Source organism: Coturnix japonica, chromosome 18 (assembly GCF_001577835.2).
Source record: "Coturnix japonica isolate 7356 chromosome 18, Coturnix japonica 2.1, whole genome shotgun sequence".
Taxonomy (NCBI): Eukaryota; Metazoa; Chordata; class Aves; order Galliformes; family Phasianidae; genus Coturnix; species Coturnix japonica.
Genome location: NC_029533.1, coordinates 2,598,959 through 2,626,847, shown reverse-complemented (window position 1 = coordinate 2,626,847; position 27,889 = coordinate 2,598,959).

Here is a 27,889-nt window from a genome sequence, read left to right as displayed (position 1 = left end):
TGGACAGATTGCCTATGTCACCTGGTCACCACACTGTGATCCCCTGGAAGTGATACTGGATGGGCAGAGAGGCTTGGAGAGGTAGCTTAGATAATGCCCATATTTCCTGATCCTTACAGGAATGACAGAGCTGGCCAAGCTGAGATCCCTTCCTACCCAAGCTTTCTAACTTGAGATTCTGTGATTTTACTGCAAGCTGAAAAGATTTTGAGCTGACTTTTTTAGGGATAGGTGTGTCAGCACCTGGCTCAGTCAGGCAGGGCAGTATATAGATTCATATTTCTATTTTTACACTGGTTCTCATTGCCGACTTGCATCTGGTTCCTTAGCTTACTGCACTGGTAGCAAGCTGTGTGGTGAGTCAATGGCACTTGCCCTCTGTTCTTGTTTTGGTGTTGTCTAATTCACCCTCAAAGGCCATTCTGGCAGAACTTTCCCCTCATGCCCTCAGTGCCCTGCCGAGGGCTGACGCCAGCACTATCTTGGAAGGGAACTGGAGCCGGTGCTGTGATAAACGAGCTCTTGTTTGCTCAGTGTGCGACACTCAGTTCCCAGTCTTGTTGTTCTTGGCTGAAAACGTTCTTGCCATTTTCTGTCTTGAACCCAAGCCCTGGATCCTGGACTGCCACAGCAGGCTGCCAGGCAGGACCTGTGTAGTTTGAGGCTTGAACTGCTGGAAATCACTTTGCTTAGAGGGGACAGGCCCTAGAAGGGTGCAGGTTGGATGGGATTTTGAGCTCTGCAGAGTGGTTGACCCAAGCACAACCATAGGTTGACCCAACCACCATACAACTTATGGTGGTAGTTCTTCAATGCCTTGTTTCTTCAGAGGGCATGCTGCTCTTCTATGCTTGAGCTGTGAGCTGAGGATGATCTGCAGGGTTGTATCTCAGCAATGCTAGAACCAGTGCAAAAAAACCCAAAACTCTATGTTATTTGCTGTTATTTTTCCAAAAGTTTTCATTTTCTAAGTGCACAGAGAGCACATTTAAACTTTCTGTGGCTCTCAAAACAAGCCATAAATTTCCATCTAATGTAAAATGAATAATTCAGTCTTGTCAGCTGGATTTTGAAGACATTTTGAAATCCAATAAAGGAACGAATTGGAATAAAAATGTGCCGAGTTCAGCAGGCAGCACCTGTCAGGCCCAGGGCACGGCTCGGTGTGTGCTCAAGTACAGGAAATGACTGGGGTTCTCACCCTTGGTATATGAGTTATGTTCTTGGCATCCAACCTGCTACCAACCTGTACAGATGCAGGACTGGAGAGCCTAAGTGAGAAAGAATGGGAAACTTCTACCTGGATTGAGTTAGGCAAGAGCAGAACCTGGGGATAAAGATGGATGGACTGTGATGAGGTCTGATCTCCAGCCTGGAGGAGGACTGAAGGGTGATTCTGGCACCTGATTGTTAAAACTTGGGACTTTCCATGGAAATTATTACTGCTGACTGTCCCATTCACAGTTTTACTCATTCATTAATGTTTCAAGGAAAGCCAGGTTTTCCATAGCAGCTGGCCAGACTGGGTTTCCAATGGCTGGTCCAGGTGACTTGGTGAGAGGGAAACTGGATTTTGCCCAAGTGAAAGTAAAGTGTTGTGTGTTGATGGAGCAAACCTGCAGAAACGATGAGGACTGCAGTCACAGCCAGATTCATTAAACTGCTTCTTGGAAAAGCTCTCAGAATTACTGGGAATTCAAAGGTGCTCAGATGTTAAATTTATGTTGGATGCAGAACAATTCTATCTCTGGAAATTAAATTTAAACTTCCACTGCGGGGTTGAGCAGTTATGGGCTGCAGGACAGGCATGACTTTGAATGTAATTTTAAGTTTTCTTTTTGGTTTTGAAGAGCTTCAGTTTTTGAAGTGTTCTTGTCCTTCAAAGCCCTGGAGTGAACGTGCATGTGCTGACATCCATTGATCGAAGCTGATCGGTTTAGTGCTAGGATATATAAGGATGGGGCAGTAGGGGAAACGTAGGTCATTTTTATAGGACCTCTATAAATCAACGTTCTGCATTCTTGAGCTTCTGCAGCCGCTGCTAATGAGCAAAGCCTGCTCCCAAGCTACGCTGATGTCACCAGTGTTGTGTATATAACGATATATGTGAGATGTGTATTGGCAATGAATTCTGCCCCAGAACTCTGAGAGCAGTTCCTTGCCAGCCAGGGGGAGGAGGTCACAGCAGAAATTTCACCTTCTGACTTTTGCATAGAAGCAACGAGAGTAAAATTATAATTCCCCTTTGCAGCAGAATATGGACAGGATGAACTGTTAAATTAGGTTCTGTTTTGGTGGAGCCTATGCAAGCCCTGCAGACAGCTCTGTTGCTCATTAGGGGTATGTATGTGGCGGGCTGCAGAGGCTCTGGCCCCAGCCCATCTGTACTCCCAGGGGTACCCGTGCTCTGTGCAGGGTGATGGAGAGGTTTCTTAGATGCTCTGAAGCTCTGCCATCCATGCTGGGGCTTATTAACCGTAAATAAAAGTTGTTCTGTGAGTACTGAAACTGCTAGAGCTCAGCTTACCATTGAGTGGTGTCTGGTGGCTTGTTCAAGTTTTATTAATTGCATTAAAACTGTACCGTGAGCGTTTTCCTCCTTAGGCACTAGAAAATCCGGATGAGCAAGAAGCGTTGCCTGGGTAGGTTCTTTGGTGCATGACAATCATGAGCAAAGCTTCTTACTTCCCCTTCGTGGGGGCATCACTAACCTCTTACCCCTGCCCCAAGGGGTTTTCTAGTGTGTGAAGGATTTTTTTTTTTTTATTATTATTATTTTAACGCTTCTGCTTTTCTTTCACTGGGAACGTTAATTGAGCTCTTTCCCTTCTACCCACTGTCTTTCTTTTGCCAAGCGTGATGTAAGTTAATATCTCTGATCTTTACTCCCTGTCAGAAGTGGATAACAGGCTCCAATGCTGGATACGATGAAACATGCACGTGCATACAGCATGACTCCATAAACCTTGTTTCGTTTGGAAAGCAGGATAAAAGTCCTCGGTAACAAATAGCAATCCTTGTGATTAATGAGCAGAGCCAGAGCCTTCATTTTGCTCACGGCTATACTGCAGGCAAAGGCTGTCTGCATTTGACAGTTATATTATTTGCTGCTGTTTATTCCTTTTATTTCCAACATAGGAGGCTTCATAGCTTTTTCCCATAGATATCAGGACCAAAAATGACTTCAAATCATCTGAGCTGTGACCTCCTGTACAGCACAGGCCAGAGAATTCCATCCCTTACTGAACCCAGTAACTTGCATTTGACAAAAGCATCTCTTCCCAAAACCCATCCAACCTTGATTTAGAGGCAAGAGATGGTAGCTGTCATGAAGACATCTGGAAAAGTAAAGCTTCCACTGCAGCTGCCCCAGTGTTAAATGTTACTTGGAGGAGGGAGCATAAACCAACAGCCCCAATTGGCTTTAAAGAACCCGGCAGCTCTGGTTTAGGGCCCTGTGCTCTTGGTGGTACATTGTTGGCACAGCATTGAGCAGCGTTTCCCTGACCAGCTCTCATTCTGGTTGTTTGTCATTCTGGGCACTTGAATGTTTTAGGAGTTGGTAGGTAAAAATCTGGTGCATTGGAATGGGTTTAGTGAAGGTCTGACTGTTATTTTTTGGTCCCATATGGGTGCCACAAGAGCTGTATAAGCAACATTGTGCTGTGACATTCACATCTCTACCAGGTCCACATGTTCTCCAACTTAGTTCCCTTGTTCTGCAGGAAATGTCAAGGCACTGCCTTGCTCCCTGTCCTCTTATCTGCTTGGATCTGAGCTGGGGCCATGACTTCTTCTAGGGAGGTTCTCCAAACAACTGCCAGATGGCAATCACATCCAGTTCCTCCAATCAGGCTGGTTTTTTTCTTTCTGAATCACTGACAACAGGGTAATAACTGCATATTCCTATTCTTTAACCAGCCAAATCCTGTGCTGGGCTTTCTTCCTTCCTTGTCCAAATGTTTGAATAAGTGAAGCCAAGTTTTCTGTTTTTGTGAAATAATATTGCCTTGATTCATGCAGATGTTAAATAAACATGTAAAATAAACGGACTGTGAAGTAGGACTGAATGTGAAGCTGAATTCCCATGGTCCCTGGCTTGAAGGATCTGGTCCCCTGACCTCCTCCATGGCAGGGCAGGATGCCTTTGGTTCTCTATGCTTTTCAGACATGGACAGACTGCTGTCGTTTTCCACTTAAATGATTTTTACAGGTAATTAATTTAAGACAAACAAGACTGGAAGAGACTTCCAGGGACCATTTAGCTCCTCCTGGCACCCAAACATCCCATGTCATTGACTTAGACCTCCGGGCCACGCCATGCTTGCAGTGGAAATGCTTTTATTAGGATTCATCCTCAGTCTCTCTTGTGGCAGCCTTTCCACCTACTGTTTGTCCTTTCTGGAATAAGACCTTGAGCTCTGTTCAGTTTGAGCACTGTCATCTTGTTTCCTCTTGGTCTCCTCTGTCTCAAAGGATAGAGAATCCAGGGAGTTGTGACTTCCTTTTGGTGGAGTCATCATCCCTGGAGGTGCTAAAGAATCATGGAGAGGCAGTACATAGGGACATGGTTTAGTGGGCAATATTGGTGGTAGGTGGATGGTTGGACTAGATGATCTTAGAGGTCTTTTCCAACCTTAATAATTCTATGATTCTAAGTGAGGTGTTAAATGGACAGAGGTTTGGAAAACCCCTCTTGCCTCTGCCCCAAACCTGCCATGTGACCACGGGCAAGTTCTTTCAGCTCAGTTTGGCTCTTTCATTTCTGTTTAATTATCAGTGGTCATGTTTTCTGGGATTCCCTCTCTGTGCTGGACTCTGCTTTCCAAGTAGGACATTTTCTATTGAGATGTGATTTTAGTTTTGGCACCACCTCCATCTCCCCCTGGATTCATAAGCCAACTGCCCAGAGACTGAAGTGCTATGGCACCTTCCAGTGCTGGCCTGTGCTTGCTCCTTCTTCCAGTGCCTCTGCACTCAGTTGTGGTTGCATGTTGTGCTCTCTTTCTCACCCTTGGTGTATGGTTCATGTCTCCATGTGCTTCCTAAAGCCTCAGGCTGTGAAGGTGCTTTAGAAACAAATCATTCTATCTCCCGGTTGTTGTGTTTAATTACTCTTTTCTTGATGGAGATGCCTGGAAACATAAACAGGAGGGATTCCAGCAGTTCTCTCAGTGTCCAAATGCTTAAATCACATTGTGTGCTTCACGTTCTGCTCCTTTAGCACCTTTCCAACATCTGCCTGTCTCTCTTCTCCAGCACAGCATTGCTCTCTGCTAAATTCTCCATTCTGATGATGGTTCGCTCTGCTGAATGCTTCTGACCAGGGAAGGATGCTGCAGAGCAGGAGGAAACAGCTCAGGCCGAGTGCTCTGGTTTTGGATAAACAAGATGGAGCAATAGCCACAATGTCTTCTCTCAATGAATAGGGCTTTCAACATATCAGATATGAATAAACTTAAGGATGTGAATGGCTAAGTATATTTCAGCTCTGATTAATGAGCTGAATGAAACGCGTATCTTTGTACCTTCACCTGTGCTGCCTCATGTGTTGTGTTCTCTTGCAGCTGACTCTGCTGCAGGGGATGGGCAAGAGTAGGCATGTTCAATTTCATGACCTCACGCAAACCAATTACCCCATTTACGAGCAGTATTATGGTGTGCTGAGTCAAAAGCCAGTTTTACAGCATTTTGACAAGAGAAGTTAATGTTTCTTTATTTTCCTTTTAAGAAAGGAGCTGTCATTCACTCTTTACTTTCTTTAAACCTGCTAGATAAATCTGCTCTGACTTTCCTGCTGTGCGTTGGTGAACTCCCCTGCAGGTTTAGGCTGGTGTATGTGGAGAGAATTGAGGTCACCCTTCTTTCCCATCAGTTTAGTAACTGTGTGTGGTTGGTTGCGTGTTTTCTGCTTGTTGTTTGATCATCATAAATAATGCTGGGGGTGCAGTTATGGGGATGCAGAGGTGTCACATCTGTAATCCTTGTGCTATTCCTAGAGCACACAACTCTCTTTTGAGGTCCCAGGCACTGTATTTGACTCTTTTCCTGAAGCACTTGTTCAGAGGATTATCCAGAGTTTATCCAAACTCATTAGAAGCCTTTTTTTGCCTGGACTGAGATATGGAAAATTCATGAAATTAGAGGTAACTTGTGTGAGGTTTCTGCTACTCTTTGGTTTTGCCAGAGCGGAGGCATAAAGAGATTGATTTCACTTGTGGTGTTACAGCTCCAGGCCTGTGCCAAAGCCAACAAAATGCCGAGATGTGCAAAAAATGCTGAAATAAAACATGGTGAAAAAACATTAACCTGATGTTTTCAAACCTCAGCAAAGGGTTGGCAAAAGCTGGGCTGGCTCAGCTTGGGGTTGGTTGTTCCATCTGCTGAGCTCAAGCTCTATTCATGGCTGTGAAAGCAATGGTGGGGCCTCTGAGCTCAAGCACTGTGTGTTCTCCAAGGGAGAGCAGCAGGAGATTGCCTGAACTTTGTCCAAGTCACCAGATCAGACCTAAGCTTGAGGTTTTTGCTTGGGTGTTTCTGGTTTCTGCTTTCAGCTTCTATCTGTGGCAGAGGTGGGGTTGGCTTCCTCCTTGCAGCTGCTGAAGAAGTTGTCCTTTGGCCCTCCAGGATATTTCAATCCACCTCTGTGCTGACACTTGCTTTGGCTCAGAGGGGTGGCTGCCAGGGTGACCTTGGCCTTCTGAAAGCCCCAGCTGTTTGTGACTGGGCAATGTCTGCTGATGAGAACGTGATCTAATTATCACCTGTTGGCTAGGGGCTGTCATTGCAGTGTTCCAGCTCATGTGTTCTGCTCTCGATGTGATGGTAGAAGGGTCTCCTTGGCACCATGGATCTCTTGGATTCTGTGTTGGGACAAGGAAAGCTTAGCTTCCTCTCTGTGTGCTATACTAAAGGTAGCTCCTTAACCCCTGAGCTTGGGTGGGTGGCTGCAGAGCTGTCATTTCCTCCCCTCCCCTGTAAGATGAGAAATTCACATGGAGTTAAGGCTGAGAGTGCACCATTTGCTGGAGGTGGGGGCTGGGCTGGGACCTTTGCTAACTTTGCTAAGCTATTTTTGACTCTGTCCTGCAATGTGATTCTCTTTCCCATTTCATGGTGGAAAGGCTTTAGTGGTTATGGAGCTTCCTTTTTGGGTGGTGGTGAGTTGTTCCCAGTCTGGAAGAAACCAGGGATCCCTCTAAGCAAACTGCTGGGAGAAGCAGAGCAAGGACCATCACTTTAGACTCATCACCTCCTAAATTCAACCCTCTCTTTTCCTCTAGCTTTCCCTTTGCTCGTTCCAAAAGGTTTTCCACTCACAAAAGCCCTGTCTGAAGGAATCTCAGAGAGAGGAGCAGTGCAGTGAATAGCTCAGGGCTCGCCTGGGCTGCCCTCCCTGCTGGGCCACAGCTCAGCGCCCCATCAGCAGCACATTGTTTTCATTGACTTTTGTTATTCCATGGGCTAAATTACCATGTCTTTGATCTCCTGTCGGACTCTGCTTAGAAAGCGTGTGTGTGGGGGGGGGGAAGTTGACTTTTTTTGCTTGTGCCTCACTCATTGAAGAAAGGTCAGGTTATGGAAGGAGATAACGTGCCAGGGAGAGACTAAGAGGTTTTGGAAGTCTTTGGTAGATAAAACACTATGTCAAGGTGAAGTATCAAGGAAAAAAAGTAGTTGCTGAGTTGCTTTTATCAGCCCCACGCCACAGTCCCACCCACACCTTTGAATGAGGTGCCAGACTTGGTGCTGGCAAGAGTGCTGTCAGTGCTGAGCAGAATAGGCTTGGGAAGAAGGCTTGTGAAGGTTGAAGGCTATTAAGTGCTTTTTATTTCCTTTGGGGGTGGGGGAAGGTTGGGGACCCAATGCCACCAGGGTGAGGTTCACCTTCTTCTGGACTTGAGATGAGCCCAGGCTAAGGGATCCTTATGGGGTGTTCTGGCAGCAGCTCTTGCTTTGCTCTCTGGCAGGCCGGTTTTGAGTTCTGCTCCTACTGCATGTCAAATTTCTCACCTACCTTCATATCTGGTCAAGCTTGTTCATGTTTTTTTGCTTCTTGAGGCTCTCAGTAGGCAAGTGTCACCTCCTCCCAAGGGTGGTGGTGCTGGTGAATGCACCAGCATCAGCCTCGCTGCTGTGAGCTTTGTGCAAGATGGTGCACTGGGGAGACTTTGCTAAGGTGGGGGTGGAGCTCATTGTTTTGCATACAGACACCAGCTTCAAGTCTAGGAGGTATTCTTGCCTGTTGAGCATCTTAACAGTGGAGGAACAGGCCAGGGCAGAATTAGGGCAGGAGAAGCTCCTCATTTCCACGCTCTTCTAATGCATAAGTTGTTAGATTCATGTTGCCCGTGGGTATTAACCTAACTGAGCCTCTGGGGTCATGTAAATCGGAGTGTGCTTTCAGACAAGAGTTGTCAGAGCATGTGAAAGGATGTTAAAGTGGTCTGTGTTTATGGATAGCGAGTGCTGGTCTTGGGACTGGTAAAATTCACACTTGGTGTGTATTGCCAAGGGCTCTGCTAGGATTGCTCCAAAAATGCAGTCCTTGCACTGCTACTGCAGTTCCAAATCGATTGAGACTCTGCAGGCAGAGGGAGGGGAAGTTGCTCAGAGCTTCAGAAGAATGGCTTTGGGTTCACCCAACAGCCCCAAGGTGTCCTGGGAGAAAGGAGAGGAAAGCTGTGCCTCGAGGGATGTATTTCTGTGATTGCAGCAACTTCATCTGACCCTCCTGTGCTCATCAGCAGGCAAGGATGGTTTGAGCCAGTGCAAATAACTCCAGTACTGCACGTGATGTTAATGGCCCCTCAAGAGGCTCAGCACCACTCAACACCCTTTTAATCTCCTGGCGAATATACAGGAACAGAAGAGCTTGGAGAAAGCACGGACATTATCACATTGTAGAGTAGCTCCTCAAAACCAGGTTCTGTAAAGCACTTAAGCCTTCCATGTGCTGTTCCAGAAGAGACTTTTATTTTAACCTCAAGTTAACTAGTAGGTCAGAACAGTAATGCACACTTCAGTAAACTGAAGGCATCCTGTTACTGCTCTAGGTTTCATTTTGGAGCAGTGTGCACACTGGAGTTATATAAAAAAAAATTAAAGTTATTTCTTTCATGCTGAGCTTAGCTTGACACAGAAGGGATAGTAAGATAAAAGGACACAGCATTTTAAATCTGATTTGCATTCCCTTATTCTTGGATGGAACCCAAAGAAAATATGATGGTCAAACCTTGTGATCAGCCCCACTACAATAGACCCCAATATGTGGTAAACAAGCCAGTTTTTGTATCTCCTCTATTCAGGAGCAGGAGATGAAACACTTTGTAGGCACTGTGGGTTCTGTTTGTAGGCTGATGACCACTGGAAGAACTAAATAATCTTCATGAAACCTGGATATGCTTGCCATACGGATGCATTGTCCTGTTCATCCTACAGCCCTCTGAGCAGAGCCTGTGAGTGAATTCACACAAGTTGTCTCTGTGCAAAGCTCTGCTGAGATGTCAGGGGACATCCTGGATATAGAGGCAGGAATTGCTGTACAAGATCACTCCAGAGCAAGGCCAACTGGAGAGCTAAGTGAGGACTCCTTGCTCTTTCCATCTGTTCTCCAGCAAAGCACTGTGTGGTGGAGATTTACATGAGAGACTCTCACACCTGGAGAACCAAAAGACACAAACAGGCACCGGTTATTTGCAGAAATACCCCTAGTAGTGATGCCCTGGTCTTGTTACAGTTCAGGTATTGATAGTCCTATTGGCTTGCATCCCACCCAGTGTCTGGATTGCCTTCCTTGTGTATTTGTTCTGCAGGTATTACTTCCTAACACCCACATGAATGGTGTAAGACCTGGTGAGTGTGGACTGGCTGCTGGCTTATTGTTATTTGCAGACTGACCTCAACCAAGGCCTTCCAGTTGGACCACTGGGCTGCGTGTTCTGGGAAGTCAAGTCACGCTTGTTCAGGCCTGCAGGCTGGTGCCCTAATTCTGCAAAGCCCTTGAAAAATGGTTCTTCCCTGCTGAAATCAGTGAAGTTTCCTGTTTTTCAAAGAACATATTGAGCACAAGGGTACCTTGAAGCATACCTTTACTGCATAGGGAAATGAAGAAATAAGAGTGCTTTCAGTAAATGCTTAGCTATGATCCAAATTACCGTGTGCAGTCAGATAGTTCTCGTAAAGAAAGGACACTGATGTCCACATTAACCCTCCAATGATATAAAATCAGCCGGGGTGGAATGCTGCACCCAGGAGCAACTCTCAACCCATTTTAGTGCAGCCTGATTCCAGGGAGAAGAAACATAATAATTAGAAAAAGAAATAAAAGGATGTTTTTCTGAACTTTGAAAGCTTTGGCCTCAGAAAAGAATGCTCTATTTATAACAGCAGGGCTGTATATTTTTAAAGGCCTACAGACACACGTGTGTTGAGGAGTCAGAGATGCTCTTTGACTCCAATGTCTTTTTAGACCTCTGCTAGATTAGTGAAGATATAATTTGCAACATGACCCCGAGAATCAAAAGTCTCTTTTTATTAAAAACTTCGGAAATGACCTCACTAGGGAGCTTGAACTGATGAATGCATAGATAAGAAATCCTCTACTGAAGCTCCTTTTGAGAATTAATGCACAGAACAGATGAGAATGTGGACTTATTTGGATTATATGAAACTCATTCATTAAGCCACGCAACCAGAGAGCTGGAAAGAAACGAGTAATAGATGAAGACTTTAGAAATATGAATAGCATTAGTCCGATATCTGCCCAAATTAGAACAAATGAGCAAATTGTTTCAGCACATGCTGAAGTGAATTCTTAAGCGTTTTTATGGTTTGACCAAATGTAGGTCCAGAAATTCCCATTCCAGTCATGCAGTTAAGGTTCCTCCTGATGTTTGCTGAAGACCTTCACCTCCTCATTCTGGCTTCTCCTGTTTAACTATATAATGCATCCTGGTGAAAGCTATTTTTGGGTGCTGGGGATCTCACTGTTGTTTATTTTCATGCTTTGTGCCATTGGGGTCAAACCAACTACAAGTCAATACTAAAAATGATTGCTCTGAGTTTTTACTCCCTTCCTCCCCCCTCTGCTGCTCTGTGCTTTGGGTTGGTTGGTGGCATAGGGGAGTTGCTGATTCATTGGTTTTCTTCTACAGCTGTACCTGACTTAATTAAAGCAACCAGGTGGACAAACCTCAGCTCAGAAGAGGGACAGTGTTTTCCTTGGCCCCACTGAAACCACGTGCTTGTTACCACTGACAGATTTAGCTGTGACCTGTTGTGCCCACAGCACCGTGGTTTGCTGGAAGCAAACTTCTAAGTGCCACAGGAGAAGGGCTGGGTGATGTTTGCACAACGCTGGTGTCTGCAAAAGCAAATAGAAGTTTGTGACCATTTATTTGAATAAAAAGACTGAGCCGCTGTGGTAAAAGACCAGATGTTTTTTAAGAGTCAAGTGCTGTTCTTTTGAAGTCCCTCAGTTTTTGGAGGGAGCCAGGGCTGTGGTTCTCAGTGTAAAGAAATGAAATCCAGCACCGAGCAGCTTGGTTAAAGCTTTGGACATTGTGTCTGACAGAGAACAAGGAGTACAACTGTAAGAGCAGTTTTAAATAGGTCATATTTTTGCTTTACCACTAAGAAAAGCTGTCAATCCAGACTTTCTCAGCATCAGCAACTTTAAGTCTAAGCCATCATTTCAGTCGAGCTTCCTGTAAGAACAAGTGAGTTGATTAGCTAGGACCCAGACCAGCCATACCCAAATGAATTGCATAAGCACAGGGCTGTTATTCCATGATGCTGTCCTACCTGGGGAGCAGGGTGCTGAGCTGGGGTTGGTGAGCAGCTCCTGCGGGTGTTTGCCATACAGCTGTTTGCCTAAAAATGCACATATATGTATCAAAAGCGCTGGAATGGCACTTTCCAACATGAAAACTTGGCAGTAGGGCACGCCACCCACTTTGAGTGCTGGATGTGCAGCACTTAGAGACCTCTGAAACTGTTAAGTGAAGGTTGGGATGGAGGTGCTCTGCCAGCCTGTGCTGAACTTATTTGAGATGAGAGTTTCACCGAAACCAACAGGAGAGAGCTTGGCTGTGTCCTGGCTTCCTATCAGGATGGGCTTTTAACCCTTAACTACTTATGGTGTTGTGCAACAGCAAGTAATCCAGCAGGGAAACCTGGGCTTTATAAACCAAGGGCATGGTGCACAACAGTTGCCAAGAGTGTAATCTGTGCTTATTATCTCCCTAATATACATCATCTGATTCACTGCCAGTGCTTGCTTCCTCCTCTCTGCTGTGCTACACCCCTTCCACCCCCCTTCCTGCTCACACAGAGATAAAATGTGTTGTTATAACTGCAAATGGGGCCCGTGGGACCATTCCTGAAGCCTTGGCAGTAAATCGCCCCTCGTCTCTGCAGATTGCCTTTGACATCTTTGGAGTTTAAAATGTAAAATAAATATTTACATATATATATATATGCATATATAAAATAAATGTATAAAATACATGCAAAATAATGTAACGGTTGCCTTGCCTTGCAAAAAAGAAAACATCAACCATTTTATGCAGGACATATGGCATGGTGACAAAACGTTAGGGTTTCCTGTGCATAGTTTCTACTATTTCCTCTGCACACTTGCTGCAGTCTCTGGAAGCTTGCATGAGTAGGGCTTGATCTTTTGCGTTAATGTCATTTGGTCCCAATTTTTGTTTCCGGTATGGGTTGTATTGACAGGAATCCTGAATTTGTGTTTTATTTTCCATCTTCCTGCACAGCATCCAGTGCAGCTGGCTGGGAGCTCTTGGGCATGCTTTGCTTCAGCAGCTCTTGGTCTTTGAGGCTGTGATGGTGCCAGTAGGAGACAAGTAAATTTCTGGTTGTGATGTTCCATGTAGTGTTTGATGACAGATCGTGTCGATCTGGGAGATGTTGCCATATCCCACCTGTATGGGGACAGAAAGTCAGGAAGTGTTTTTTGTTGCTCTTTTACAGATGTAAGAAGGAACAATGAGTTCTGAGATCCCATCGGTGTTTGAGGAGGGTACTGGTTGGTAACCTAAAGCTGCTAACAGCTCTGGTACTGGGGCATGTGGGCATCCATACTGGTGAAAACCCAGTGAGAAAGTAGAGTGCTTCTAATCCTGGCTTCTTTAGCACCCTTGGGGATGCTCCCAAGCATCCAGACTGCAGAAGCACTGGGTGCCTTGTGCCAATGGCTTGTGGGAGCTCTACCCCTCCATCCATCCTTCTTTCCATTCATTCCAGTGCAACCACTCTGCAATTTCTGCACTGCTCTTGTGATGGGATCAGCAAGGCTTGGCCTGGTCTCCTTCTGCTTTGCTCTGCAGGGTCCATCCTGCTTCTACCAGCCTCAAAAAAGTACAGAGAGGTGCAGGAAAAAGAGTATAGCAGTGTTATTTAAAAGCTCTTGCCCTGCTCCCCGTGGGTAGATGCAAGAGTGACTGCTCTGCATTAATCCAGGGGTCAGCCCAGATCTAAGTGGTCCCTTTTGGATTCGACATTTACAGCTCTATGAACGCCTCACAGCATGCACTGCAGGGCCTGTCTGTACTCGATAACATGGCTGTATGAAAGAGTCGTAAATCAAATCTGAAATCTGGCAGGTTTAATAATAAATCCCCTGCTTGTGCCAGGTCTGTGAACTTTTCAGTGTAGCTGAGGTGCTCTCAGAGTGAACCTGAGAAGATTGATGGTTGCAGGAGGAAAACAGGCAGAACTTGTCAGTTTTGACCCCAAATCAAGGAAAACGTTGTGGTTTTGGCAAAGTGGGGCTTTGTGGTTTTTGTTAACCTGAGGCTCCAAGCAAATGAGTGTTTGTGAGAGGGAGGGGGAAAAAAAAAGAGCACAAATTTAAATGGGAATGCTTTTTTGTCATGTTTCTCACTGCTCTCTCTTGGAAGAGGCTAATGCAAGGAAGCAGTGGTTTATTTCTGTGTGGGGGAGTAAATAATAAAATGGAAATCCCAATTCTGTTACCATACAGTTCTCGTGCCCAGATCTCAAAGTCCAGTGAACCAAATGATGGATCCCTTCTGCTTCCCTGTCCTGGCGTCCCTCAGTGCTGCATCTCTGCTAAGCAGCAGCAGTGAATTCCCTGAGCTTAAAGGGGGTGAGTGAGGAGCCCAAAATTCACCCTGCAAGTCTTGCAGCATCCCTGCATGTTGGGGGAAAGGTTGTTCCCATGTCATCTGCTTCTGCTATCTCTGATAGCATCATAGCTGTGCTAAAAAGCAGCATGTGGGTTCTGCCCTTGTTTGTAGCAAGAGATGGTTTAAGGAGAGAGAGCTTCTCATATGGAGAACCCAAAGCTTTCAGCAGTTTTAGCATAGAGCTGTAGTTGCTGTTGCCTTTCTGCTTGTCATACGTACCTCTTGGGTTTCCCAGGTCTCCCATGCATTGTGGTGAGTTGCAGAGACAGAATGCTGCCTGCTGCTGTGCTCCATGGGACAGTGTGCTCTGATTTTGCCTTGGAGGTATCAAAAAGCTGATGCTGGCCAAGTCTTACAGTTACTGGGAGTACATGTTCTTGAAGGTGTGGAATCATGGAATGGCCTGGGTTTAAAAGGACCACAATGCTCATCTCATTTCAACCCCCTGCTGTGTGCAGGGTCACCAACCAGCAGCCCAGGCTGCCCAGAGCCACATCCAGCCTGGCCTTGAATGCCTGCAGGGATGGGGCATCCACAGCCTCCTTGGGCAACCTGTTCCAGTGCATCACCACCCTCTGGGGGAAAAACTCCCTCCTCAGATCCAACCTAAACCTCCCCTGTCTCACTTTAAAACCATTCCCCCTTGTATTATCACTATCCACTCTCATAAACAGTCATTCCCCCTCCTGTTTATATGCTCCGATGTAGGCCCCTGCATGAGGCTTCAATTCAGGCAGGTGCTCAGTGGTTGTTGAGAAAGCTCCAGGGCACTTCACTTAGTTATATTTTAATGAGTTATAAGGTGCTTCTGTTGAAAGTCGTGCTTGGCATCACTGCCTGCATCTCTTAGACCTTATATAACTTTAAGAGCTACTGACTTTATTGCTTGTTAGCTTTTCTTATTGCTCTTGCTCATGGGACACAGCTGCTGGTGTAAGTAAATGCAAAAACACAGATACAAATGAAATGTGCAGGGAAGTCCTTGGAATATGGGTCGGGGCAGAGGTGGATAAAGGCTGAGGAGGAAACTTCCTGCAGTGGGGACAATGGCGTGATTGATGCACCCAAAGAGCTGATTTAATCCACTTGAATTATTTCATCATGAGGCACAGAGCCGCGATAAAGAGGCTTCCTCCTCGCTGGATGGATGCAGGGAGGAGCCAGATAACAGGATTAATGGTCTGAGTCTGTGGTTCAGATTTCATCCGTGCTCACAGGGTGAATCTGATGTGACCCTGCTGGCTTCATTGCAGTTATTGCAGAAGGGCAAGGGTTTAATGAAAGGTGGAACTGAGCCTCCTGATCCCAGGCAGACTGGTGTTCTGGGCATGAATAATTTTTCCAGGTTAAACAGACCTTTTGGGCCAGTGAATAAGTCTTTGTGTAGGGCTGGCAGGGATCTGTTGGGAGACGGAGACTTCCCAGCTCCAGGACCCCTTGGGTGCTGCTGGTCCTGAATGAGGATGTAATCTGTAGGTGATGAGATGTTCACTGTGTGTGAGCTGGGTTCAACCTGCTGCTTTCAGGCTGGGAGTGTCAGCTGGGGTTGGAGCTGCACAATCTGGGCTGCATCCTTCACATTTTGTTCTTCTGGAAGGATCCAAGAGGTGCAGAACAGCCATTCCCAGAGGCTGGAAGGGAGCTGTTGGAGCAGGGCTCAGTCCTGGAGGACTCATGCGAACATGGGTTGTGAGCATCTCCAGTGTGGGCTCCTGGAGCCACAACTCTTCCCTTGGCCTCCTTTCTCAATGATCAGAAAGAAGTGGAAAATATTTATACTAACAGATTGTGAGCAGCTGCTTTAATGAAGCATTTATGGACTAGGCAAACTTTAAATTGCCCCTAAATGGGACACATGTGTTTTATAAATACACCATTATGAAGAATCAGGGAGTAAGAGATTTCTGGATCCAGAAGGCGAATCCTCCTACACTTATTTATTTTAATAAAGAGTTTATATGTTGGAAAGCAGTGGTGTAGAAAATGAGTGCAGGGCTTTCCAAAATGCAACCATGCTTCAAAACTGAAGCACAGGAGAATTAACCTCTCTGAATCCAGCATGTTTCACCTCTTAATGTTGCATGCCAGCCTATTTAAAACGCTTCCAGCCCACTCTGAGCACCAACATACCGATCAGGTATGGAACATTTTCCCTATGAAGATGACATTTAGAGGATGGATTTGTTGTGGTTTTGGGTCGAAATCCAAGCTTTGAAATACTTTCTGTTCTTTGCTCTCCTAGCAGATGATTAAAACCAAGGAGCCTGATGAATGAAGTCCCATCGTGTGCCAAATATCAAAGTGCATTTCTAAGGGAAAACCGTCAATTGCTTGATGTTGGGTTTGGGGGCTGGTATTCTCTTTATCTGTGTGTGCATCAGCCTTGTGATTGACAAGGGCTCAGAATGCCATTTTGGGAAGATTTCTTGTCCCTAATGACAACATCATCTCCAGATCTTAGGAATCTTTAATTCATGAAAAAATATATTGCTACAAGTGTGGATAAAAGATGAGTAAACGCATACATGCGCTTAGTCTGTTAATTAAAAGTTGAGGGAAACTTTGCTTTACTTATTCAAGCAGCATGTGGCCCTGCTGGTCCGGGGAGGTTGTCATGGTTATCCTGCATCAGCTGATGTCATCTCCTTTTCTGTAGAAATAAGTGCTTTTCAGCTGACCAGCTCAGGGTAAAGCTGTTTAAAATGCTAAGGCAGCCAGAGCAACTCGCTGGGGTCTCTGCTATCGGGGAAGGTATAAAGGCTGTGAATCAGATGGCACTGCTAAACTGTGGAGGAATTGATGGGGAAACTGGTATGGACATGCTTGGATGGGGCAAGCCCAAAGGTATTGTGGGTGCACAATGGTAGCAGTGAGAGGAGGGCAGAGATTGGGATTGCTGGGGAGGCCAATTGAAGCAGTTGAATAGGCGGAAGGAGAAAGGCAGTCAGAAATGTACAAAAGCACAGAAAAATGAACCACTAAGTTGTTTGCCTTGTGACTTGGGGATTTTAAACAAGGATAAGGGTGCTGAGTGATGAATGGCTTTGGGATGCTTACTGTCAGGTCTGAGGGTCTGTGGCTGGCATCTGCGTGTCTACTGCTTAAGCCTTGAGTGAATAATGGCATTCTGCTGGTGAGGAAGAGCCCTGTTCACACACAGACCCTGAGAGCAGCACTGGTGCCTGTGTGCAGGGCAATGGGATCAGCCCACCCATGGGACAGGCAGTGCCATGAGTGTGCAAAACACTCCAGGGGCCAACATGGTGGGGGTTAGAAAAAGGGGTGAGCAGGAGTTGGAAAATCCTGCCTTTAGGAATAGGATGGAAGGGGTCAGGGATAGCAACTTAAATTAGTCAAAGATGCTGCACTAAAAGGCACGTTTCAGGATGTTCTTGCAGCAGTCTGGGCAGGAAAAGCAGATGGGTCTGTTTGCAAAGGCCATGCCAGAAACTGGATCTGGTGGTCCCTCAGTTACTTTGATAACCTTGTTTTCCATGATATCTCTGTGCAGGCATGGACATGCACTAAGAAGCATTTTAAAGCTGGAGCTGCCTGCTTGAGCAGTGTGAGATCTGCTAAGGGCTGAGTCCTTGCTGCAGGTTGGAATGTTGGAGAGGCCCCAACCTGGTGGTGCTGCAGCATCCTTCTGAGGTTCATTCCTTTAGCAAATGTGTCTGCAATGGACCAGGAGGTTCAGGAGCTCCCTGGGAGGGGTGGTGGAGAGGAAGGGGCAAACAAACAGTGCTGCTATGAGTGACTCACGTTCTTAGGAATCCTGGCTGTAAAAAAATAACGAACCTACTCATCGTTTTACAAATGCTTTTACAAGCACTTAAACATGGGATGTGAATGTGAAGTGTTGACCAAAATGCTCTGAGCATGAAAGCTTCATGAATCTGGATGAAAGCATATACAATGATAAGGTAATCTGTCCCGCAGTCACAGCCCTGTCAGCTGACCATTGGTTTTGCACCATTGTAAATTCAAGATTATGCTTTTTCCCTTCTCTTTTCCCTTCCCTTTGCATCCCTCCTCTTCCCTTCTTCTGGGTTTGTAATTCTTTTTTCCTTCTTCTTTCCCCCCCCTGTTATTGCTTGAGAATTAGTGCAAACTTCTTCAGGCTGAGATATTTTTCCTGCTGAGGAGAAACCCTGAGCTCCAGCCCCTGGAGGAAACCTGATCAGAGGCAGACTGACTTGTGCACACAGCCCAGGTCCATTGATCTCCCCCGTTGCCTCTGCCCTCCCTGTCTGTGGGTTATGGAAACAACGTCTGTCAGCAGCAGCCCTGCTCTCTGGGCTGGTTATTAAGCTCTCTGGCAGAAGGGAGTCTGCTCACCCTTTATGGGGTCTCAAGACCCACAACGAACTTTGCAAACCAGGGGGAATTCCTGCAGGAACTCTCCATTTGTATGCAAGGCCCCATGCTTTCTTTTAAAAAAGAATTAGGACTCTCTAGCTGTGCAGGGGTTGAACAAATCTAATGAGAAATGCAGCAAACGTCCACGTAAGTTTGGAGTTCGGGCATATATCAAATGTATATTCTCATAGAAGCTCAGAGTGTGACCTGCTGCCTGACACCCTTAGTTTTATGGCTTCACACAGGAGAAAAGAATCATATTTTCAGCTACCGTGTAGGCAGAAAGTGAGAAATCTTTATCCTACTGTGACAAATCCTGCGGGAAGCTGAATTCTGCCTTTCTTTGTACCCCCCCCCCCACATTAAAGATTGCTTTAGCACTGCCCCAAGGCACTTCCATCAGTACCCCATCCCTGTGCCAGCGGTGCAGATAGGAAATCACAGCAGTGCATCCAGGTTCTCTGAGCTCTGATGGGAGCCCCATCCTGGGGATTTTAGATCATGGAAAAACAAACTTTCCATCAACCTCCCTCGTTCTTTGTGCCTTGAATATGAACTATAGGACATCCCCTCTGTGACTTCTTACATTGAACTGGGCTGCATCCAAAGGGCTGTCAGTGTCCTCTCCAGGACAACGATCTGTCACACTTGTGCCTCAAAATAGAACGTCATATTTGTGTTTATTTGCTGACAGCTCATCCTGCCCCTTGAATTCACACGCTTCTGCTATGTCCTATTATCTTTCTCTTGATCTTAGATTAGTTAAAGTGATGGTACATCTTTGAAAGCTTTTGAGGGTCTTATTTCAGGAATGCAGTTGAGTCCTGCAAAGCAATATATCACATCAAACTGGGCTGAATCTAAGATGGCCTTTGGAGAAATTCAGCATATCCCTGTTTTGATTCCCTGCATCACCAAGATGCTCCAGAGAAATGTACTCTCTTTACTCATGAATTCTTGCTCCATTTGGGTCCTTTGTGCATGTGAATACTGTGTTTGCAGAGGCAGTGTGTTTGCTCTTGGGGTTTATTTGTCCAGCATGGTGCTGCAGTTGTTGGGATCTAGCTGATCTCTGCTTTCATCCCTGTCCTCAAGTTGCTTCCCTACTTGTTTGCAGCCTCATAGCACAGTTAAAGTTGAGAGGGACCTTAAATACTACCCAGTCCAACCCCTTGCCGAGGACAGAAGCACATCTTGATAGGTTAGGTTGCTCAAAGCCTTGCCCAACCTGACTTTGAACACCTGAATGCAGGTAGAATGCACCAAGGAGACATCACCAGAAAAGGCCATGCAGCCCTCAGCTCTGTGGTACCTGCAGCACTGTGCAGGGCCAGGGATGGAGTGAGGGTGATGAGGCCAACAACGTGCTGCTAAGAGCTGTAAGCCATTTCCATCACCTGGCTGGCGCTCAAGTTTGAGTTTCATATAGATTCCCTGGCCAATGCCTTAAAGGCTGCAAACTCTCTGAGCAAATCTGGAATCAGTTTGGTACAGACCATTTGGTTTCAGGCAGAAACCAGGCATGACTATAAGCCATTGCACAAACTGCTCTGGTTTTTTTGATCCCACCCAAACAAGCGGGAGCTGAGAAAATGTTGATGTGAAATTTTGCAAGCCTAAACCTGAGTACGGCTTGTGCCTTCCCTGGGTTTGGCTTCTGACAACAAAACTGGCGTGTTTCCATGGCAAGTTGTGTGATGACTTCATGTTGTAATCGGGGATTCAGCCCCATCTCTAAGTTTTGCACAGCATTAAGTGGAACTTGGACTGGGGACACTGGGAAGGTGGAGGATTCTCTGGGCTTGTATTGAGGCCTTTAAAGTCTGGCTCCCGCTGCCAAAAGCTGGATCTAATATATAATTTTGTCTGGCTCTCTATTTGGAAAAGTGCTTTTGGCTGTCTTTGCCTTGCTACCCCTTCAGACAAAATACACAATATTCTCCCTGCTCACTATACATGTCGACGTTCCCGCTAGCGTTTTTGCTTTCATTTGCCTGAAATATCCCACTTAGATACAATCAACAACTTGGCAGAACGTGGCTTTTTGAAACTCTACTCCCTCTGCCTAGGCTGCTCTTCACAGTGTTTCCTAATTGGTGTGAAATGTCCCTCCTTGCCCTGCAGCGTGTGTCAAAGTCGCTCTCCTATAAGTTGCTGGGCCGTATCCACAGTTTGCTATGAGCTGTGGGGCAGGGGCTGCTTTCAGCCCTTTGGGGCTCCCTTGAACTCATAAGGCATCTCCAGTTTCAGCATCTGCCTTTCCTCTGGGGAAGCGTGTGCATGTCCTCCTGACCTGCTGCCTTGTTAAGCTGAGGACTCATTAACCTGTAATAAGTACTTTTGGTGCGCGTTGCTGCCACTTGATTCTTGTAACCAGTGAAGAAATTCAGACTATAGTGTCTGCTAATCCCTCCTGTTCTTCCTATGTGAAAGCAAGTCCAGTCTCTGGAGGTAGCTCCATAATTTGTTGTGCAACTGCTCTGCTCACATGGGAGACCCTGGGCCCATAGCGGGGCTGGATGGAGAGCACTGGGAGTTGTTTACCTCCAAAAAGACTTTTGCCTGCAGGGCTTCAGACATCAGAAATGAGGCCTTGAGGCACGACTGCAATCTCAGCAAATAAACAACCACAGCAATGATTTGGGTGTGCAACGTGCTGCTGTTGAGTAGTTGCAGTGTATTTATGCTGCCAGTGAGAGGAAATAGAATAGAATAGTGTGTGTATATACATATATATTTTGTTAAGCTGTTGGCTCCTCTAAGCCAGGCACACACGATCCCATGGCCATTGGTCACCATGCGCAGTGGTTGGCTGGGAATTACTCAGGAAGGAAAAGAATCATAGAATATCCTGAGCTGGAAGGGACCCTCAAGGATCATTGAGTCCAACTCTAAGCTGCACACTGGACCACCTGAAAATCAAACCAGTCTTTTCCTCAATACCCCTTTGTAGCCTTCCTTTGGATATTCCCTAATAGTTATATGTCCTTTATCTACTGTGGTGCCCTGAACTCCACACAGTACTTGAGTGCATTATAAAGCAGCAAGCACAGAGTAACGATTAAGACAAAGATTTTTCTTCATCCCTTGAAGGGTGGCTTGGGGTTTGAAGGCTGAACACTTTCCAACCCTCACAAAGCTGGGGTAACCTTATATGCTGCTGGCTTGACAACTACAAAAATCCCTGTCTGAGTTCCTATAGGCTGAGAATCTTGTGAAAAACATGAGCCAGTGAGTAAGCCAGATCTCCTGGTTGTTGTGTAAGGAGCTGTGTAAGGTGCTGTGGCAGAAAGCAGGGTGCTGTGTGAATGCAAAGTGGTGTTTTGGACTTGTTTGCTGACAGAAGTGCAGATCGCCATAAGATAGGTGGTGTTGCAACAGCATATGGGGCTGTTTGTCCCCGTAAACACCGCTCCCACTGCACACGTCTGGAGTTGGGGATGCGGGCTCTGCTGGAGCTGCTGAAGTGTGCTGTGCAAAATGCTTCAGGGGAGGAGCAAGGACACCTATCCTGTGTGCTGAGCATTAGCAGAGCACGCTGGATTGGGGCTCAGTGCAGCGCAAGTAATAATTTAGTGCTGGTGGTGTTAGGTTAGAGGTTGGTGCTGCGAGTTAAATATGACTCATTAGTCATAAAGCGTGCTGGAGATTAAAAAGCCTGGAGAGATAGGGACTCTGTAATTAATATTTTGCCAAGTCTCGCTTGCTACCAAGGCAGCTGGTGCTTGGAAAGTGGCCTTGCTGCCCCAGGGACACACGCTGCATCTCTGCAGAGCAGCATTGATGTCCAGACCTGAGCAGTGTTGGGCTGTGGTCCCAATGAGAAGAACTCTTTGGAGTAGCAAGGGCAGTGCTGGGCAATGAGTGTTCACAGGGCAGGATCCTAAATAAAACCCCAGGACTGCTCCTGGTTCTTGTTCTTGCCTTCTGCTGTAGATCCCCATATATTGAATTGATGCACTGAAGTTGTTTTGAGAGTCAGAGATGTATGGGAGAATCCTTGTTGTTTTCCCCTGTTTTAGGCAACGCTGAGCTCAGTCACAAGTAGAAAAGGGCCAATTAATTAGCAAACAAGCAAACAGAGTTTTGGACAGGATCTGGAGAGCACTGCTGCTCTAAGTATTCACCCTTTTATTTATAACATGCATCCTCTGAGGAGATTCAGGAGAACTGGTGAACTTTAGTGGGGTCACTGAAGGTGTCAGGCTCCAGCATAGAGAAAGAAGATCACTTTTGGCTGGAAGGAGCTGGTTGCACGGCTGGTTTAGCAGCCTTCTATAACCTGCAGAGCAAATGTATTTGCTTTGGCTGCTGAACAATCTAAACACTCCACTGAGAGCTCCAGCTCTGTGCGCGGTGGATTTATCTGCATTTGTTTCAAAGCTGTGTCAGAGTCACAGCCAGCAGCTCCTCTGGCATAACCTCAGCTCCATCTGTCCTTGCAGGCAGCCAAACACACCTGGGTCTGGAGGGCCCCTATAAGGTGTGGAACATCTCTGCATCTCACCTGGGCCATCACCGCAGCTCAGCCTTGCATACAGGTCTCACCCACTCTTTGTGCTTTAGCTGCTCTTGGCAGCACCTACAAAGGGTTTGAGGTAGGACTGAGATGCTCCAGCCCCCAAATCCTAAAGCCACCGGAAACACTGCTTATGTGCTTAGTGTCCAGTGCAAAATCCACCTGGAGCTGCAGTGTTGTAGTTGCTGTGCCTAGGATCCCTTTGTGGTGATTTAAATGGGCTGGGAAGGGCCCACTTTATAAATGAAGAGCTCCTGCACCTGCCTCAGCTGTGGGCCTGGAGGTCATAGAATCAGAAGCGTTAAGGTTGGAAAAGAGCACTAAGATCATTTTGTCCATCATTTAGTCCACCTAGGGATGCCCACCCTTCCCCATGGGAACCCCTCCAACCCCACCATCCCATGGCAGGAGTTTCATCCACCTCACACTGTAGCTCTTTTTTTTTTTTTTCCCTTTCTATAAATCTACATCGATTTTTCAATCTATAAATTGAGGGTGTGGGCCCTCAATGTGTTGCTTTGTGTTGAAGTCGCATGCTTCTTGTCTAGCACATAATTTGGCCCCGTGCCTTTCTCCTGTCCTTTTTCTGTACCACAGGAAGCAGCATTTATAAAATCCCTAATGATCCCGTCAGCTTTTATACATTTCCCGTCTTGCTTTTTTAAAATGAAAGAGGAAAACATAGCACTTTTGACCTGCATTACTTTGGGCTGTGTTGGCTGGGCATTACTCACTGCTCTGCTTTGCTTCTCCCAGCCATGATGCCCAGATGGCTGTCTCTGTTCCGTGCCCTTATCACAGTTCTGGCAGCTGTAGTGGTCACTGCATCATCTGCTCTTCCCCCTCTGATTCAGGGTTCTGGTTGAAAAGCTTAAGAGGAGAAAATGGCTTTACCTTTTGGTGCGACAGGGAAAACCTGGAAATGGAGTCTTTCTCTCCCTGCAGATTGAATATCAGAAGGAAAATAAACTTGATTTTTAAGCTAAGACAGTGATTGATACTCTTGATACTAAGGTGTGAGGTTCATGTCCTGCCCCATGTAGATACAGAATTGCCCCTCTGTGACCTCTCTGCAGGAGAGGTCTGGTTTGATGTGTCATTATAGCACTGCTGAGGCCATGGGTGGAATTATTGGAGGATGCAAGGAGTCCCAGGAGCTCTACCCATGTATCTGACAGTAGGTTTGAATCCCACAGATGCTGTGTCTGTTGTTAGCAGTAATTCAAGTGACCAACTCCAGATTTCCCCTGACAATACCCAAGGCTCTTGGGGCCTGCCAGGCACATGGAGCTGCAACTCCAAGCCCAGGGGTGCAGCTATTTGCCCTCGATGGGCCATGTGGTGCAAGAGCAATCCCTGCTCAGCAGTGGGACCACCTGACCCCACTGCTCACAGCTCCTTTAGGAGGGTACACAGCAAGAGTCGGGTTTTTCTCCTAGGGCTCGTCTTTGTATGTGGAAAAGCAGCAAATTTGGATCAGTTTCAGCCCAAAGGTAGGGAGCGCTGCACTTGTATCCTCATTACCTTGAACATTCCCGATGTTATTTCCTGTACTGGTGGAAAATGTGAAAACCCAGCCATCAGCTGCTGAGCTGAAAGATGTGTTTATTCCATGCTTTCCATTTGCCTTTTTTCTTCTGCACTGAATGCTGTTCCTGTCCATAACTTCACAAAATGTAGAGGCCAAATGCCTGGAAATGATATAACTTGCTGTCTCGGGCCAGCTTCTGAGCTGACTTGCACACAGCATTGCAAATAAAAGTAATTGCTGGAGTCATTAGGGCTTAATCAGAGTAGGAAACCAGCCTAAGTGAGCAGAAAATGCTGCTCTGACTGCCTCAAAGAGGCGTTACTCTACAGCAATTATGGAATCACAATGCTATAACCAGGTGTCCTAAGCAAGGGGAAAAAAAGGGTTGAGTGGTGTGTAAAAAACTTCCAAGCTCATTTTCTTCACCTAAAGTAGAGCAAATGGCTGAGGATGTGGACAGTTGAACAGGCTATGAAAGCAACTTCAGGGGGAGATGGATGCAGTTTTGCAAGGGAAAGAAATCATGAGGAGCAGCTGCGGGTGAGACATTTTGCAGTTGAGATGAGGTAATACAGTCAAATATGTGCCTCTGCAAGTGAAGCTGGTTAGTTATTCCCTTTAAAGACTTTCCTACATCTACACAGTCTAGTGCTTATTTCTGCATTCAATGACTTGGCAGTGGCTGGGATTGTTGTCATGCTGGAGTATGGGGGGAGCGGCCTGACCCGCAGCCCTCCTATGCCAGTGATGGAGGGCTATAAGAAAGGAGGAAGTCCCATCCATGAAGACACTCAGCATCAGGCTGGGCAGGGCTCTGAGCTCCTGATCGAGCTGTGGGATGCTCCCTATTCACTGCAGGGAGATGAACCAGATGACTATTAAAATGCCCTTCCTCACCTCAGATGATCCTATGATTATGTGTTTGACTCCCATGAGGACTGGGAGGAACCAGGCTGTTTCTGAGGTGAGCGACAGCTCTGCTGTAGTTCATCCCTATGACTCCCAGCACTGCCACTCATCTTTATGTGGCTGTGCCATTCTTCTTATGGATACATCACCTGCACTGGGGCTGGGCCCTGTCATCTGTCCCCGTTACTCCAAGAATGGGTGTAAAGGTGTTGGAATTGGTCTTGTCTCCATCTCTATCAAAGCTCTGAAGCAGAGCAAAGGCAGCAGCTGTAGTTATGCCCATCACCACTGTGCATCAACAGGCTGGCTCTGAGCTTCCATTTGCACAGCGGGAAATTAAAGATGGAACAAACTGTGCTCCTGTGACTGTGTGTGCTCCCTGTCATTGGGAACAGCGCTGGATAATACCCTTTTGGGAGCCTTTCAGCAAATTTCAGACTTCAGTAAGATGAAAGGAGGCTTCCGAGAAGCTCAGCCAAAAAGAGAAAACAAACAAACAACAACAAAAAAAAGGCGAGAGAAACATTTGCTTTGAGATTCTGCTCTGAGAGATGTGGGGTTATCTGGGTTTGGAGCGATTTAAATTAAGGGAGAAGTCAGAGAAACAGAAGATGTCGTCAGCAAATGTAATGCGAGGCCATTTCTTAACACGCACCGATCTCTCCCCTGGCTTTGGGAGACCTACCCGTGCTTAATGCTGAATTGGAGAAACCAGCAGCGTGCTCAGGTTTCTTACTGGGGTTTGGTTTGCAGCCCCTGATTTGGCAGGAGCTGCATCCCACTGGTCTTACACAGCCCGACCTTCCCTGTGCCTCTGCACATCCCTGCCTTGCACCCAGCCAGCCCTGCATGCAGGGATCTGTAGCTCAGCCCTGTTTTCAGCTTTTTCTGTGTTCTTTGAGGCTTTTCCCTTCGAGGCTGCTTGCAGGATGCTGAGTGCTGTCCCTTGTCACCCATATGCTGGCACTGCTGGAACAAGGCACAGTGCCCCGCAAAGGGAGGGACGGCAGAAATCATGTTGGAGCTCTGTTTTCCTTTCTTGTTTTGACAACCTCTGGCAGGAATCTGGATGAAAACAGAGGGGCCGCAGGAATGACTGAGGAGGGATTTGTCTCTTGTTTTTTTTCTTTTTTAGCTTGGATTTGCCAGGAAAACCACCCACCTGTTCAGACAAGGCCTCCATTGTGGAGGGACAGAGGTGAACAACTGAGGATCTGTGTTCTCCCTCCGAGAGCTACAATTCCAGGGTTATTTTTAGCAGATTTGCACACCTCTGTTTATTTGCTCTCCCCGGTGTGCATTCCTCAGCCCTCCTCCTAAATGAGGCCAGGGCTTTCAGTGAGCACTGACAGCACTGAGATGCTGAGATCCAGCCCAGCTCCCATCCAAAATAAATTACAGCCGTGGGCTTTGCCCTGTTGCTCTCGGGGCCGTCCCCTTTCACAGAGCCGATGCTCCCATTGCTTCCCCTGATGTTTTTGGATCTTGTAGGGGCTGTGTCTTCATCTGCTTTTCATTTCCTCGGGTGCTGCTTGGGTTATCAGCTTGTTTTGTTCTCGATGGCAAACTGTTTCTCTGCACCGTCTCCAAGGCCAGGGAGGTGTTTAGTCTGCTGTGGGTTTTGTCTGTGCTCATAAAAATACGGGAGAGAGGAGCTAATGTGGTGGTGGAGGGAGTAGGATTATCAGGCCGATATGAAAGGCTGTCCTTAGATGTGGATGAGGCTTTAAGTGGCAAAAATAATCATAGGTTGCTGTGCTGATGGACTCGGAGCCAGGCTATCACGATGATCTCCTCCCCTGGCAGCTCAGGGATGCTCCATTCCTGGGTGCCACACTTTCATCTCCTTCTCTTTACCACTGTCCGTCCTGAACTGCTCTTTGGGTGGGTCTCTGTTCTTCATCTCCATGCTTAGGACACCACTTGCCCATTTGTGGAGGTAGGAAGGCTGTTTCACATCTCTCTTTACATTCATCCTGGTGTTTGTCTCTGGGTTTTTGTTAGCCCTTGATCTAATGCATTTTCAATGCAAGCCTGCATTCCTTACTCCTGATGTCGGGAGCTCTGGTCTTTGCGGCACGGCCACTTGGGAAGGTTTAGTGGTTTGAGGGTCAGCTTTGAAATATTTGGATTCAAGAACTGTGGCAGAAGTGGTTCAGCCCTTCCGGGCTTCCCCCAGAGCCAGTTCCACGCTCAGCCCCAGGAATGCAGCACGTGGGCTGGGGCTGTCCTGCCTGAAAGCTGTGTGGCTTCTGAGGGGGAGCTCCTTGGTGGCCTGAGAGCTGTCATAGCTCCACTGCCATCAGACTGCTCTTGGAGACACGTCTCTGAGCTCCACACAGCTTGATGTGGGCTGATGGGCTTAGAAACTGACATCATAGAATTATAGAATCGTTA